The sequence below is a fragment of the Schistocerca americana genome, chromosome 5 (genome assembly GCF_021461395.2).
Source record: "Schistocerca americana isolate TAMUIC-IGC-003095 chromosome 5, iqSchAmer2.1, whole genome shotgun sequence".
Taxonomy (NCBI): domain Eukaryota; kingdom Metazoa; phylum Arthropoda; class Insecta; order Orthoptera; family Acrididae; genus Schistocerca; species Schistocerca americana.
In genome coordinates, this window is record NC_060123.1 from 195,966,116 (window position 1) to 195,979,902 (window position 13,787).

Below are 13,787 nucleotides of genomic sequence, written 5' to 3' on the forward strand. Positions count from 1 at the left end.
CTCCCTCTGGCTTCGTAGCAAGCAAAAATAAAAGTAAATCATTCCAATATTCTGCACGCAAATGGGCATCTGCTATTTCTGATTAACATGAACTTTTATTCACCTGGAAATAAATCTAGTATTAACTCAACAAGATCGCATCCGTCAGTGGACGACCTCCCTACACCCCAAAGCAGTCCAACATACGAAGTGTCCGTAATTAAACAACCACTGGTCAGAATGACGTCAAATTTGAACAGCGTATTATTGACGCAGGAGGAAACATCCTGAAAAAAATTGACCAATATGCGCACCAACAGAAGCGTGTAACATGACTTTCTCCATGAACGATCGTACGGTGATGGCAAAGCTGTTTTACAAGAACGATGACTGTGCGCCAACAACCTTGTATAAATTCCGGAAAATCGGGGGTAGAAAAAAAAAGCGTTAGTCCGGGTCTTTAGAAAATGATTACAAAATTCGAAAAGACAGGTTCTTGTGAACTGCAGTGAGGCAGAGGGAGGAAAGCAGTTGATCCGAAATTTGTCGATGACGTCACCACAGCTTTGCAGGAGGGGTCGAGCGGTGGTGCGCACACGAGTACTTCATGGGGAACTGCCAAAACGTTGGATATGCCTGCGAGCACGGTGCGTAAAATCCTATGAAACATCCCGAATTACTGTCCATACAAAATCACCCATATGCCATAGTTGCTTCGCACTGACACGGAACTTCTGTGGACAGACTTTTCCCATACGATGTGGTACGATCTTGCAGCGGTGGATGGGGATTTGACGTTATTCAGAGCATTAGTTCCCTTTCTATAGCTTTTTGAAATTGGAATTTCAATTATGAACACTCTGTGTATAACATCGTCATTAGAATATAATAGCAGAAGCTTTTTGTAAACAACGGGACGTCCGAGAGAAATGAGTGCGCCCTACTCTGAGAAACGATTTTCAAAGATGCATTGAAGCGTGTGACCAGACACTCGGCACACTTCGATCGTCGGCGGCGTAGGTGCACTTCTGGTGATCGGCAATAACATGAAAATGATACGGAACACAATATTTTGTAGTTGCAGTGTGTCTACTTAAAAACATCGTAAATTTATTTAAAAAGCGTAAAGCAAACATTTGATCGGCTGCTGCGGAAAAAAGGCTGTCGCAAATGCGTTTATGACACTACAAGTTGGGAAACGTGTCGTATGAAGGCTTACGACAGCCGTAGTTAGTTTTTTAAGCAGGACTTTGACTTATCAGGTGATATTTATTCACTGGAAAAAAGTTGAACGAACTACATATACGTAATATGATACCATCTGCTAAAATAAGTGAATTTTTGGCCTAATATAGTCACTCATGAACTCTCGTACTTCCACCACATGCATATCACTGTCGGAGAGTCGACTAGTACTCTATCCATATGCTTCGTGATGGTCGTCCAAACTTTGTGGGTACTGTGTGTGAACACAGAGCAGCACCTAATTAGCGACCCACTTTGGAACGTTGCTAAACCCCCTCTAAAACGTATAGTTGATGTAATTGATTTTTTTTCGTGTTCAAGGTATATTACAAGTTACAATTTTTTTATTTTTTTTATTTACAGGCCTTTAAATCGAAGGATGCGTATGACTGTTTTCAAACTGTGTGATAGATATTTATGTGGTGTCTTTTCTTTCAGACATGTCCGAAAGATCTTGCAGTCATTATGAATCAAAACAAAAGGGAAATAAAGACATTAGCTCCCAGTGGGCATTGATTTAAATCAATGAGGCATACTGAAAATTTCTGCTGGACTGGGATTCGAATCTGGGTCTCCTACTTGCTAGGAAGATGGACTGGCCATTACGTCATATAGACACAGTGTTCATCGCAACTGCACATACCAAACTATCACACCTTCCATCAGCCCCAAATTTGTAGTGTCTCCACTGCTTAACCGTCATCATGTTGACACGACATATATAACTGAGGCGATGGCGTCCAACGAGCTCTTCACTGGAGATGCACGCTAAGCTCGAACTCTTACGGGAATTGGTGAGACGCCGCGAGAAATAAGGCTAATGATCAGAAGATTACATCAGTATTGTGCCGTACATGTTGAGAATTTGGGTCTAATGGGAAGGGTGCTAGAGGTGTCCATGCAGTTGTGGTAACCACTATATTCGGATGGTATAGTCTGCAAATTTGCCTGGTAAACAGGAGACCCGGTTTCGAATCCCAGTCTGACACAAGTTTTCAACTTTCCCTGTTGATACAAGTCAATTCTCACTAGCGGTTAATGTCTTTAATTTCCTGGTGACTAGTCTCTTATAGTTCCCGCTATAAATCTTTCACCTACATGTCATCTACCCGGAGGGTTTTTGAAACTGAACCGTTGGCATGTCTGACAAGGTACAGTTTACTTGCTATCACTTGGAGTGCAAGTATTTTTATAAGAATGGATGTATAAGATTCGGTGACTCGAGCGCAGCTAATTATGTTACATGTGAAGCAATAAAAATGCAACTGAAATGTGGTCACAAAGTCTGTAATAACGGATATAGATAGTAAAAGTCGCACATTAAGTTCGACAGACATTTCATCAACGCATGCGTTACAGTGTATTTCTGACAAATGCTGTGTTCAAAGAAGTAGAAAACTGCCGTTAGTGCCGCATGGCAACTGTAATCCACAGCAGGCCACATCTGTGTATGAGGATGACACCACCGACAACGTATACGGGAGAATGAGGACCTTAACTGTAGGGGAAACCAGCGACAAACTCAAAAAGCGCTGGTCATCATCGAATAAATATGGAGAATCACGTGGATAGATGTATTACAGTCCGCGGGCCTGCGCCACAGGCGAATTGAACCATACATAAAATCGAAGAGATATTGGAGAATTGCAAAGAGAATCGAAGTGGACACTTAGGGAGGCTACACCAGTACCTAAGGGAGATGGGTGTGTCGAAAACTTCTCTTATTTATACCAGACGCGTTCGATGACGTCTGTACCAATTCTGTGGATCCTGATCCCAAAGCGATAAATGTATGAAATTTCAAGGTACCACTTCTACGTGAAGTGAGAAGTGTCAGCGGGATATTTTGCACATTAAGTCGTAGAGATGTGTTTGGTATGACAAGTGAAACGCAGTCGTATCATCAACAACGAACCTTACACTGGCACTATCCAGAAAGCTACAGAAGCCGTTTACACGAAGATCTGAGAGGCAACGTACGACCATATACTGCTTTCCCAACAAATCGGTTCAGCGGAAAATTAGGTTGGACTGTACAGCTTTAGTTGGGGAATCTCCGAGATCCACTTGTTCGATCCACTGGGCACCGTTCGCGGGTAAATCTTTTAAGACACAGAGTAGTTGCAAGTGGTTGCGATGAAGTGAGTGACGGTGTAAAACGCCCTATTTTCAAAGATTATTCGAGAACAAGGTGAATCGTTAACTCATGTTCAGCCCTTTAGTGAAAGGAATTTTGAATGAGTCATTATAAAAGCAAATGATGAACCAATTTCTTATTGGTTGGGTGTGAAGGGCTGGGATTTCGGTAACTGACGACGTTGAGCTGAATTGCGCTTGCTGAAGCATTCATTTGTGGCAGGGGCAGTAATATCGATGACTATAGTGGAGATTCCGTCGTGGCTGTGAAACCACCACTTTGGAAGGCGACGTCAGGCACCACCGATCTCTCAGTAATAGTCACAGATGACTGTTCGTAACTGAGATCCGTATGAGATCCACGAATCACTTACAACGTTAACACCCTTCAAATACGACAGACAACACAAGATTTGAGATGAATATCAAAAGATAAGATTACTTTGTACCAACGGTATTCGAAGGAATTTCTAGTTTACAGTTCCATAAATGCATTATTATGGAACTGTAAGGACTTTTCAAGAAAACTCCATAAAATTCAAAGAATACCATTTAAAACTAAACGTTTAAGACTGACTACAAACGCTACCGTTACTCGAAAGGTAAACCTTATTCATGTGATAATATGTACTAAAATAAACTAATTAATATCAATAATAGGGTTTTATTATTCTTAGAATCCAATTTCTCCAAGTTCACTGTAAATCCGTTTATTGATTGTTGGTTTCAACAGATCTGTGCTGTCATCATTGGATCTGGTGACATATTAACAGAAGAACAAGAAGCTCATTATCTTTATAGGCTTGTGAGCCACATATAAAGAGTATGAACTTCTCTTAATAGGCTTAAAAGACCCGAAGACGACAGCACAGATCTGTGGAAACCAATAATCAATAAGGGGATTTATAAGCGATTTTGGCGAACTTGGTTTTTAAGACAATGAATTCATCATATGTCTACTATACCCTCATCGATGAGACTCGCCACACAATTTAGTTTATACCATATGTACGAACAAATGAACTCTGGTCACCCACCAACTCAGGACACACTACACAACAGGGGTTACCAGTGCCCAGCGCCCTTCCTTAACGGTACGGCGGTACGCGCTATCTTCTTTGTGAAACACGAAGTGTTGTGTGCTACCGACAAGGGACTTCAAATTGATTTCGTATTTCTAGATTTCCAGAAGGCTTTTGACATATTATCTCACAAGCAGCTCGTAATCAAACTGCTTGTATATGGAGTGTGGTCTGTTATGCGACTGGATTCGTGACTTCCTGTCAGAGAGGTCACAGTTCGTAGTAACAGACGAAAAGCCATCGAGTAAAGCGGAAGTCATTTATGGCGTTCCTCAAGGCGTTTTTCCAAACTGATATGTGGCTGAAGGACATACGTAAAATAACTTACACAATAGTGGCTGTATACACTACTAGTGTTATCGGAGCTTATTCGAAATTTCGAGTCCTTGACAATTTATGAGGAGTTAATGAAGTCAGAACCTTCCGGAAAAGACGAAGTTTCTAACGTAATAGCCGCTCTGAAAGACGTTACAAGACTTCCTTGCGCTTTTCATGGTCTACGCACTTTGCTCAAACATACTTTTAAGTCAGAACTTTTAACAAGGGAGCTGGAAGCAACTAGTGTAGGAGAGACGATAAACAGGTGTAAGGCACTAGTATCATATTGTAAGGGGGTTGGTTTTTTAAGGGAGCTTACGAAATCACTGAAACAAGAGATCGAAGCCCGATGGAACAGTTTGTTAGACCTGCTAGTTTGAGTATGTGATACTTTGATGTAGGTTAAGGAATTGCTCCCACAGAAAGAGTTAAGTATGGGGGAGTATACCGTAATGACCTTGTCATGTTTCACAAGGAATTCAAAGAAGTTCGTAATGATCTAGAACTTGATGCCTATCCTGCTCTCTTTTTAGTACTTCTTTGCTTATGTAAACTTCTGGTTGAACACCTGAGCGCTAATTTATTAGATAATGATGTTTTGGCAGTACTTAAGTTAAAATGTAGAATGAGAAGAGTGCAACTGCACCAACAGATCGCAAAATTTCTGTGTACCATATATCGTGATCTTTTGATACTGAGCACTGAACACAACGATAATGTTTTCAAGGAGGTTGGTGTTCTGTGTGCAAACGTTACAGATGAGTGAACAACAATATATGCCTAATATTGTCTAATATTCTTTACTCGTGGGACATGATTACAAGTAAATGTTGCTAAAACTGCCACATCAGTTCTTTCTAGTTTCTCATGGTTCACATGAAAGTACATCAGACCCATGGAAACTGCCTCAGCCGTTTACGTTCCAGAAGTATGCACGAAGACGACCATACGGACAAACACCGCGAAGTATGGTTATACCTCGGAATCGCCGCTACTGAGAAAGATGCAGAGGCGAAAACTGATGTTCTTCGATGGTGGAACGAAAGTGAACGGCAGAACCGTCTGGGGCACGTGTAGCTAGGAGCATACTGCGTATGGGAACTTCAGTGCCGCAGGTTTAGTTGTTATCGAAAGTTGCAGTCGTCAGGAGCGTAATGCTGTGGATGACATTTTTTTTATTGGTTCACAGTAACAGTGACCTGTTGCATACTTCCGACGTACATTAATTTTTGTCGCCGGCCGGAGTGGCCGAGCGGTACTAGGCGCTACAGTCTGGAACCGCGTGACTGCTGCGGTCGCAGGTTCGAATCCTGCTTCGGATGTGTGTGACGTCCTTAGGTTAGTTAGGTTCTAAGTTCTAGGGGACTGGGGACTGGTTCTAGGGGACTGATGACCTTCGAAGTTAAGTCCCATAGTGCTCAGAGCCATTTGAACCATTATTTTTTGTCGATCCTATTCAGATATTAAACTAATGTTACGACATTTTATCACTGAAATTTAATGATGTTTTCAACAGTTACTTCCAAACACCTAGTTCATTACTGTAATTTCTTGACAACTGCTGTAAATTTATGTTTATACTTAAACACTATTCGGAGAAACCACCTCATCCTCGTTATCTGTCTTCTTGTAATGTCATCTCAGACTCGATAGCGTGTGTCAAGTGTGTGTTTGCGTGTGTATGTGTGTGTGTGTGTGTGTGTGTGTGTGTGTGTGTGTGTGTGTGCTCGTGTGTATGGGTCAACACAACTGGCAAATGTTGAACTTTCTCTGAACAGAGAGCATACATTAAAATAAATTTACAAATTTTAAAGGAGTATTCGAAAACTTTGTATCGAAATAATCACACATGCGCATATATGCATATATAGATATACATATAAACAGAACACTGTTCACTGCAAACAGATCAGTGTTGGTAAATAACCGGTGACCCGCCCCGTATTCGCACGGGTCGCGCTAGTTACCTATGACCGGACGACTTTTCTGGCGTACTGGTAATAATTATAAACACGCATCGCCCTCGTTAATCAATCTATAATGAAACAGTATCAAAATCTCTGCAGTAGTTCCCGAGGTTAGCCTTCAGATACAGACCGAAAACCGCGGCAGGTAACTTTTAAGTATTACTATGTATAGATAACACTAGCAAACAGTGAAAATGTAACTAGTCTGCAATAAATGTTTTTTACTATATCGATCACACTGATATCGAAAACGACAATTAAAAACTCTAATTAGATGTCCAAATTAATGGTGGTGGTGGGAGCGGGAGAGATGCTTTTAATTATATTTTATTAGCAATCATTGTCAATCCCTTCCCATATAGGCTTCAAGATCCCGCTCATGGTAGAGTGATTGCGTTTCAGGTAACAATAACTTTGTGTATTTTGTCGCTAATTTTAGCCTGGGTTCATAGCCTCAAGGAGAACAGGAATGGGAAGGGACGAGCGGAGTATGTTTCATTTAAGCGTAATTTCAGTCTTTTACAAGCTGTGTGCTGTTCGTGTACTGGAAGAACGGGTTACCGAAGTGTAGCTAGTGCGTGTGGCCATTGAAATTTCTGTGATTTAACACGCCTCGCAAATCGGTAAAGAGTGGTGTCAATTTTTGCTATATCTGCGGACAGACTATACAGAAAACCGTAAAGGAGGCCAGTAACGTCATATATTAGGTAGGCATGCAGACTGGACTTTCCTTGTGAAATCGGGAAGGAGGACAAACCCTGGGTTCCTTATGTATGTTGCGTAACTTTTGTCTTGAGATTTCATATGTGGCTGAAACGTAAATGATCTTCCAAGAGCTTTGCTGTATACTTGATCCGGCGAGAACCCTCAAACAATGTCAATTAATTTTATCTTTTTATGATATTTCCAAGAATAAAAAGTCTCCCTTGACAAATCCTTACCTTCGTCCACGCGACCAGTGCCTCACGGAGATGGGTTGCCTGTTCCTATCCCAACTGATTGTAATAGTAACGAGGGTGATAGTGAAATTAGTGCTGCACCATCACCTTCGAAACCCAGTTTTCGAGAGATCCTTTATTTGTGTGTAACGGTGAGTGTACAGTGTGAGCTTAATGACTTAGTGAGTGATCTGGAATTGCCGAAAGGTAAAGCTGATTTTTGGCGCCAAGACTACAACAGTGGCATTGTCTTGATAAGACCGTAAATGTGAATGCGTTCCGTAACCATCATCTGCCATTCCTTCCATTCTTCCAAAAGTGAAAAGGAATTAATATTTTGGAGTGATGTGCAGGGAAAAATGGCAGCTATGGGCATTGAGTATGAAAGTGATCAGTGAAGGTTGTTCATCTACACCTACAAAGTAAGTCTAAAGTGTGTGGTACTGCGTAACGGAAATTTGTTATCATCGATTCCGAATGGGTATGCACCTTACATGAAATAAACATATGATAACATAAAACAACCGTTATTGTGATTGAACTATGACAAGTTCAAATGGCAGATTTCCGGGGATCTATAAGAAATACGCACATTACTTGAGCTAGAACACGGCTACATGAAATTTTGTTGCTTCCTGTGCGTCTAGGATAGCCGCTCCAAAGAAATTCATTATAAAAAGAAAAATTGGCCGAAGCGTCGATCATTTGAATGAAGCACAATGTTACGCATTAAGCATTTGTCGAATACAAGACTATAATTCTCCCTGGCATTCATATAAAATTGGGCCCAATGAAAAACTTCGTTAAGGCGGTGGATAAAACGAGGGAAGCATATCTCCATTTGTGCGAGAAACTTCCATCTCTTAGTGAGGCGAAAATAATGGAGAGCATTCTCATAGAACCCTGGATACGCAAAGTGTACAAAGATGACCATTTCAACACCATACTGACAGGTGATGAAAACGTTAGCTTGTGATGCCTTTGTTCAAGTGTCAACAAACTTTCTAGGAAAGTCTAGACGGCAGAAAGCTATAAGGATCTTGTGGATAATCTTCTGCGCCGACACAGTAGACTGGGATGAATCATGTCCTTGAAGTTAGATTTCATAGATTCCCACTTGAATTTATTTCCCGATTAGTGTGGTGCTGTAACCGACGACCACGGTAAACACTTCCACCACCGAATTTCGGACATGGAAAATAGATACAGGCAAGGTGGAGTGTATCGATGTTAGCCGGTTACTGCTGGGCACTAATCAGGGCGTCACCAGCAGAAAACTACAAACGCCAGGCAGAGCGGTTCTGTCTTCAGTCTCCTTCCTCCGAGGGATAGCTCCAAGGTAAGTATACGCATATGCAAAGGTAGTAACATAAGGTCCTCATAACATCAAAACGAAAGCTAATCTGGCGTTTTACTTAACATTTTTGTCATCAGCACACTCGAAAACTTAAACATCAGGTGTTTTCATGCCAGTTACAGAAAAAAGTAAAATTATGTTGGCTAGCGTAACCGTCATCCCCGACCATGTGCGTGTAGTGGCAATGACACGCGAGTCCTGTGTTATACTCGCGAACCCGTGTGTACACGCTCTTGTTTCAGCGCTAGCAGAGTAGAGTCGTGCCCGAAAACAGATTCAGGTGGCGGGTTGTCGGTTACAGGAGCAGTGGTGGAGATTCGCAAAGTACGCAGAAACGGCGAATTCAGAGACTGCGTCAGAGGACACGCCGACGAGTTTAGAGCGAGTTCAGGAAGGGCATTTCTGATCTCTAATGTCCATCACGGACGGTGCTCTGTTCACTGTCTAAAATCTAGCTGACGATCTGCGCCCCCCTAGTGCGGCACCCGTCACGCAGACGTGCGAATTTAGATTAGTGGGACAGTGGACGTACGGAACAGTACAAAGTGGTCTAGTACTTTCTACAGCGTTTCTCCCGGCATGTGCCAGCTGTTTTCTACGTTGATCCGTTGTTTCCATCTTTTATGTCATCTCAAGATGGCTGCGTACTGTTTCTACTCGACGTTATCTTCGTCGATACATGTTCTTCTTTCCATCGACAGCCATTTTCTAGCATATGATCGTCATTACACCACTTCCTGAACTTGTGAAAGTAATTCAACACTTTTTCGCGTCTTTTCTCCGTATTGGCGCATTAATAAAGTCTTTCCCGTTGTCGTTACTTATGATGAAGCCTACTGTTACCAGCTGTCCACGTGAGTATCTGTATTTCCCTGAAGGTTGACGATATTCTGCCTCCTTCGTAAGAGTCTAAAGTTTGGCGCCCTTAACTTATTCAGAAACGACTGCGTGTGATGATATCTCTTTGACGATCGCATTGGCTCAGATTTTCATTCGCTCATTTCGAGCAAGCTTTATTAACGTTCCCAAAGGGCTTCTCAGCATGTAGCCTATCTTTGGTTATCGTGGATGAAAGATGTTCCTTTTATTTTCAATACCTATTATGTCGACGTGAATGGTTCGGCGTTCTTGCGTATCAGTTTTCGTGAATTCTACCTTATTTTTCTTAAAGTACAGGCCATAATTCACTAACCAGTCCAGCCTCATTTAGACTAAATTTAGGAAGTCAATCTGTCACTGCGGCCAAGGAAACGCCGTCAGTGTACAAAAGTGCCCATAATTTTATTGTACGTCATCCCTCTGTAAAGTCTATCACGAGATAGTACGATGATAAGAGAGAGACTTATTGATAGCAGCCGTGACATGCTTCTGCAGAAAATTTCTCCTGAAAAGGTAGCAGCATTAGTACACTTGAATGCCACGTCTGCGGAGAATGACAAGGTCAACACCTCAGGTAGCTGGTTGGAGGGCTTCTTAAGGTCAAGGCGTTATACAACAAGCTGTAACCTATATCACTGAATAAAGAAAGTAACACCAGTTATGCACTACTTCATTTCAGCGTTCATGCAGTGTCTGTTAGCTGCATCTACCTCCTACACAAAATTTCGGTGCACAGGGATAGTTTCCGAGTATTTTGGTGGACGCGACATGTGGTCTTCAGTAATTGCATTTGTATTATCCTGTTATCACAGGAAGTATTCTATTTTAGTTGTTTTATTTGCACATTTACATTTAAATATATGTTGCATCTGTTCTTTCCGACATGTTCAAACGATCAGACACTATGTTGAGCATGCAGCCAAAATGAATGAAGACATAAAGAAATTAAAGACATCTGTTGCCCGTAGGCAATGATTACTATCAATTAGGATAATTGGTGCAGAACCAGTATTCGAACCCAGGTCTCTTGCTTATTAGGCAGGTGCGCTGGCCACTATGTCGTCCACACACAGTAGTCAAAAGAAAAGAACAGACACCACATATATATACAGGATGAGTCAGTAAGGAAGATACATGCTTTGAGGGGTGATAGTGTTAGTGATTCTGAACAAAAAACTTCATATGGTCGTATGCCCTATTCCGAATGATTTCCTAGATGAAACACATTTAATATCACTTTGGTACGTTTTTCTTGAATAACTCTAAAACCGCACTCTCCAGCGAAAGCGTGTTCCAGTACAAAATTAAACTACATTAAAATTCCTACAAAAAAAGTTCCTTTTCATATTTTCTCTAGAACTAATGCTTTGTGCGAAGAGAGTGCGATAATTTGAAAAACCCGTCCGCTGCATATGCGCTGTAGCTTACGTAGTTTTTGTAGGCCAATTTGAGGTTGTTTCCTGACTTTATAGATCACAAGTGTCCCGTATCAAACTGTTCGTGTCAGCTTGCTCTGCACTACTGCGGTACATTGTAACCAGTGCCAATGTTTGATAGTACCAAAAATAAATAACAAAGTGGTATAAAATGTGTTATATCTCGAAAACCATTTGTAATAGGACATACGTCCATATGAAGTTTTTTGTTCAGAATTACTACTACTATCACCCCTCAAAGCATGTACCTTTCCTCCTGACTCACCATATATATATAGTTGAGGCAATGGCAGCCGGTGATCCCCTATGTGCAGACGCACCACAAGCTCGAATGTTTATGGGAATGGACGAGATACTGAGAGTAATGAGGATAATGAGCATGGTCATTACATTAGTAGTGTGTGGATGATATGAGAGTTTAGGTCTGACAAGAGATCTGCTTGTGCTGACCATTATGTCTGGCCGGAACGGTAACTCAGCGTGTTCGGTCACAGGGTCGGCTGCCCTCTGTAATAAAAAAAAACTGAGTTAATGGATCAACTACGAACTGAAACGGGTGTCTTGCGACGTCCGCCCCGAGCAGATACAACGAACAAAATGAGATTAACAAAAAAAAAAAGATGGAATAATGGGTGGTCAGCGCTCCAAATTAGTAAGCTGCAGACCTGGGTTCGAATCCCGGTCTGGTAAAAATTTTCAGCTTTTCCCATTCATACAAATCAGTACCAACTGACAGGTAAGATTTATATTAGCACAAGTTTTTAGTTAATAAAACTCCAAAGAGCAATGTTTTGAAACAATGATTTGTTTCTGTTGTGGATTGGCGGGAGAGCCAACCCGTATGAATAGAGGAAGCCGAAAGGCACGCGTTTTAGTTCACGCAGGCTGGCGTGAGGTCTGGAACAGGACAAGGAATTTAGAACTTAGAAAAACGGACGCAGATGGTGGAATACTTAACTTTAATCCATCAATGTTGAACGTAGCTCTTGTCTGTACATTATTTACAATATCAATAGCAACTGATAATGGCGCCTTGCTAGGTCGTAGCAAATGACGTAGCTGAAGGCTATGCTAACTACCGTCTCGGCAAATGAGAGCGTATTTTGTCAGTGAACCATTGCTAGCAAAGTCGGCTGTACAACTGGGGCGAGTGCTAGGAAGTGTCTCTAGACCTGTCGTGTGGCGGCGCTCGGTCTGCAATCACTGATAGTGGTGACACGCGGGTCCGACGTATACTAACGGACCGCGGCCGATTTAAAGGCTACCTCCCAGCAAGTGTGGTGTCTGGCGGTGACACCACAGTTTCTCTACTAGAAAATGCCACAGGTTAATCTGACGTCCTCATACAACACATACATGCCAAATGCCAAGCTAATACAAATAAATCCACATCATGAACTGAAATGATCGTATGGTACTGATGGCCCAGAGTTCCCAACTGGGAAATTTCGACCTCCCAGTTGCAGTTCTTTTGAGTTCATGCCACAGTGGACGCCTTGCCTGTTGATGATGATGATGAAATGATGATGAAGATGAAATGATGACGACAACACGCAGTTTCTGAGAAGAGAAAATCTTTTACGCTCTCGGGAATCGAACCAGGACCAGCTGCATGGCAGTCAGACACACAGACCACTAAGAAAAGGGGGCAGATTCTCCACCTCCAAAAGGCGCTGTGTAAATAAAATTAAACAGTGACTGGTAGCAGTACACCTGCTGTTTCAGTCAATTTTGTACTGTTGTTGAAGTGAATCAGGAGAATGATGTGTAGATGTTATTTAACTTGACGGTAATTGATTGCAGAAACTGTAGACTGGCTTCCCAGACATCGAACATGTGGTGAACCAGTGATGATGCGTAATAGTGTGTATGTGTGTGTGTGTGTGTGTGTGTGTGTGTGTGTGTGTGTGTGCGCGCGCACGCGCGCGTGTGTGTGTTTGCGAGAGAGAGAGAGAGAGAGAGAGAGAGCAAGACAGAGAGGCATCGAGGCGTGGCCCGGTACGTCCGCTCCAGACGTCTGCACGTGCGCGCCTGTATGTGGAGCAGCGGCGGCGGCGAGCGGTTCATGGCCACTGCCTCCGCCAGGGGCAGGTGGATGTCCCCGGCACCGCCCAGACTGCCCAGACAGGCCGCCGGCAAAAACACGGCCGCGCCGCAGCCGGGAACCGGATCCTGCCGTAGCCACGACACTCCGACCGCCATTCAGAGCGGCCGTCGCTGCTATCTCTCTCTCTCCGTCCGTAATGGAAAACGGAAAACGGCCATCGTAAACTGTAAGCTTATGAACACTCCTAGATCGCCAGAGACGTTGTTATTGTTGTGCTCTTCAGTCGGGATACTGGTCTGATGCACTTGTCCGTGCTACACTCTTGATCTCTGCATAACTACCGCAACCTGCACTACCTGAAAAAAGTGGAGCACGGAAGAGACATGGTCAAATGTCATTGTAA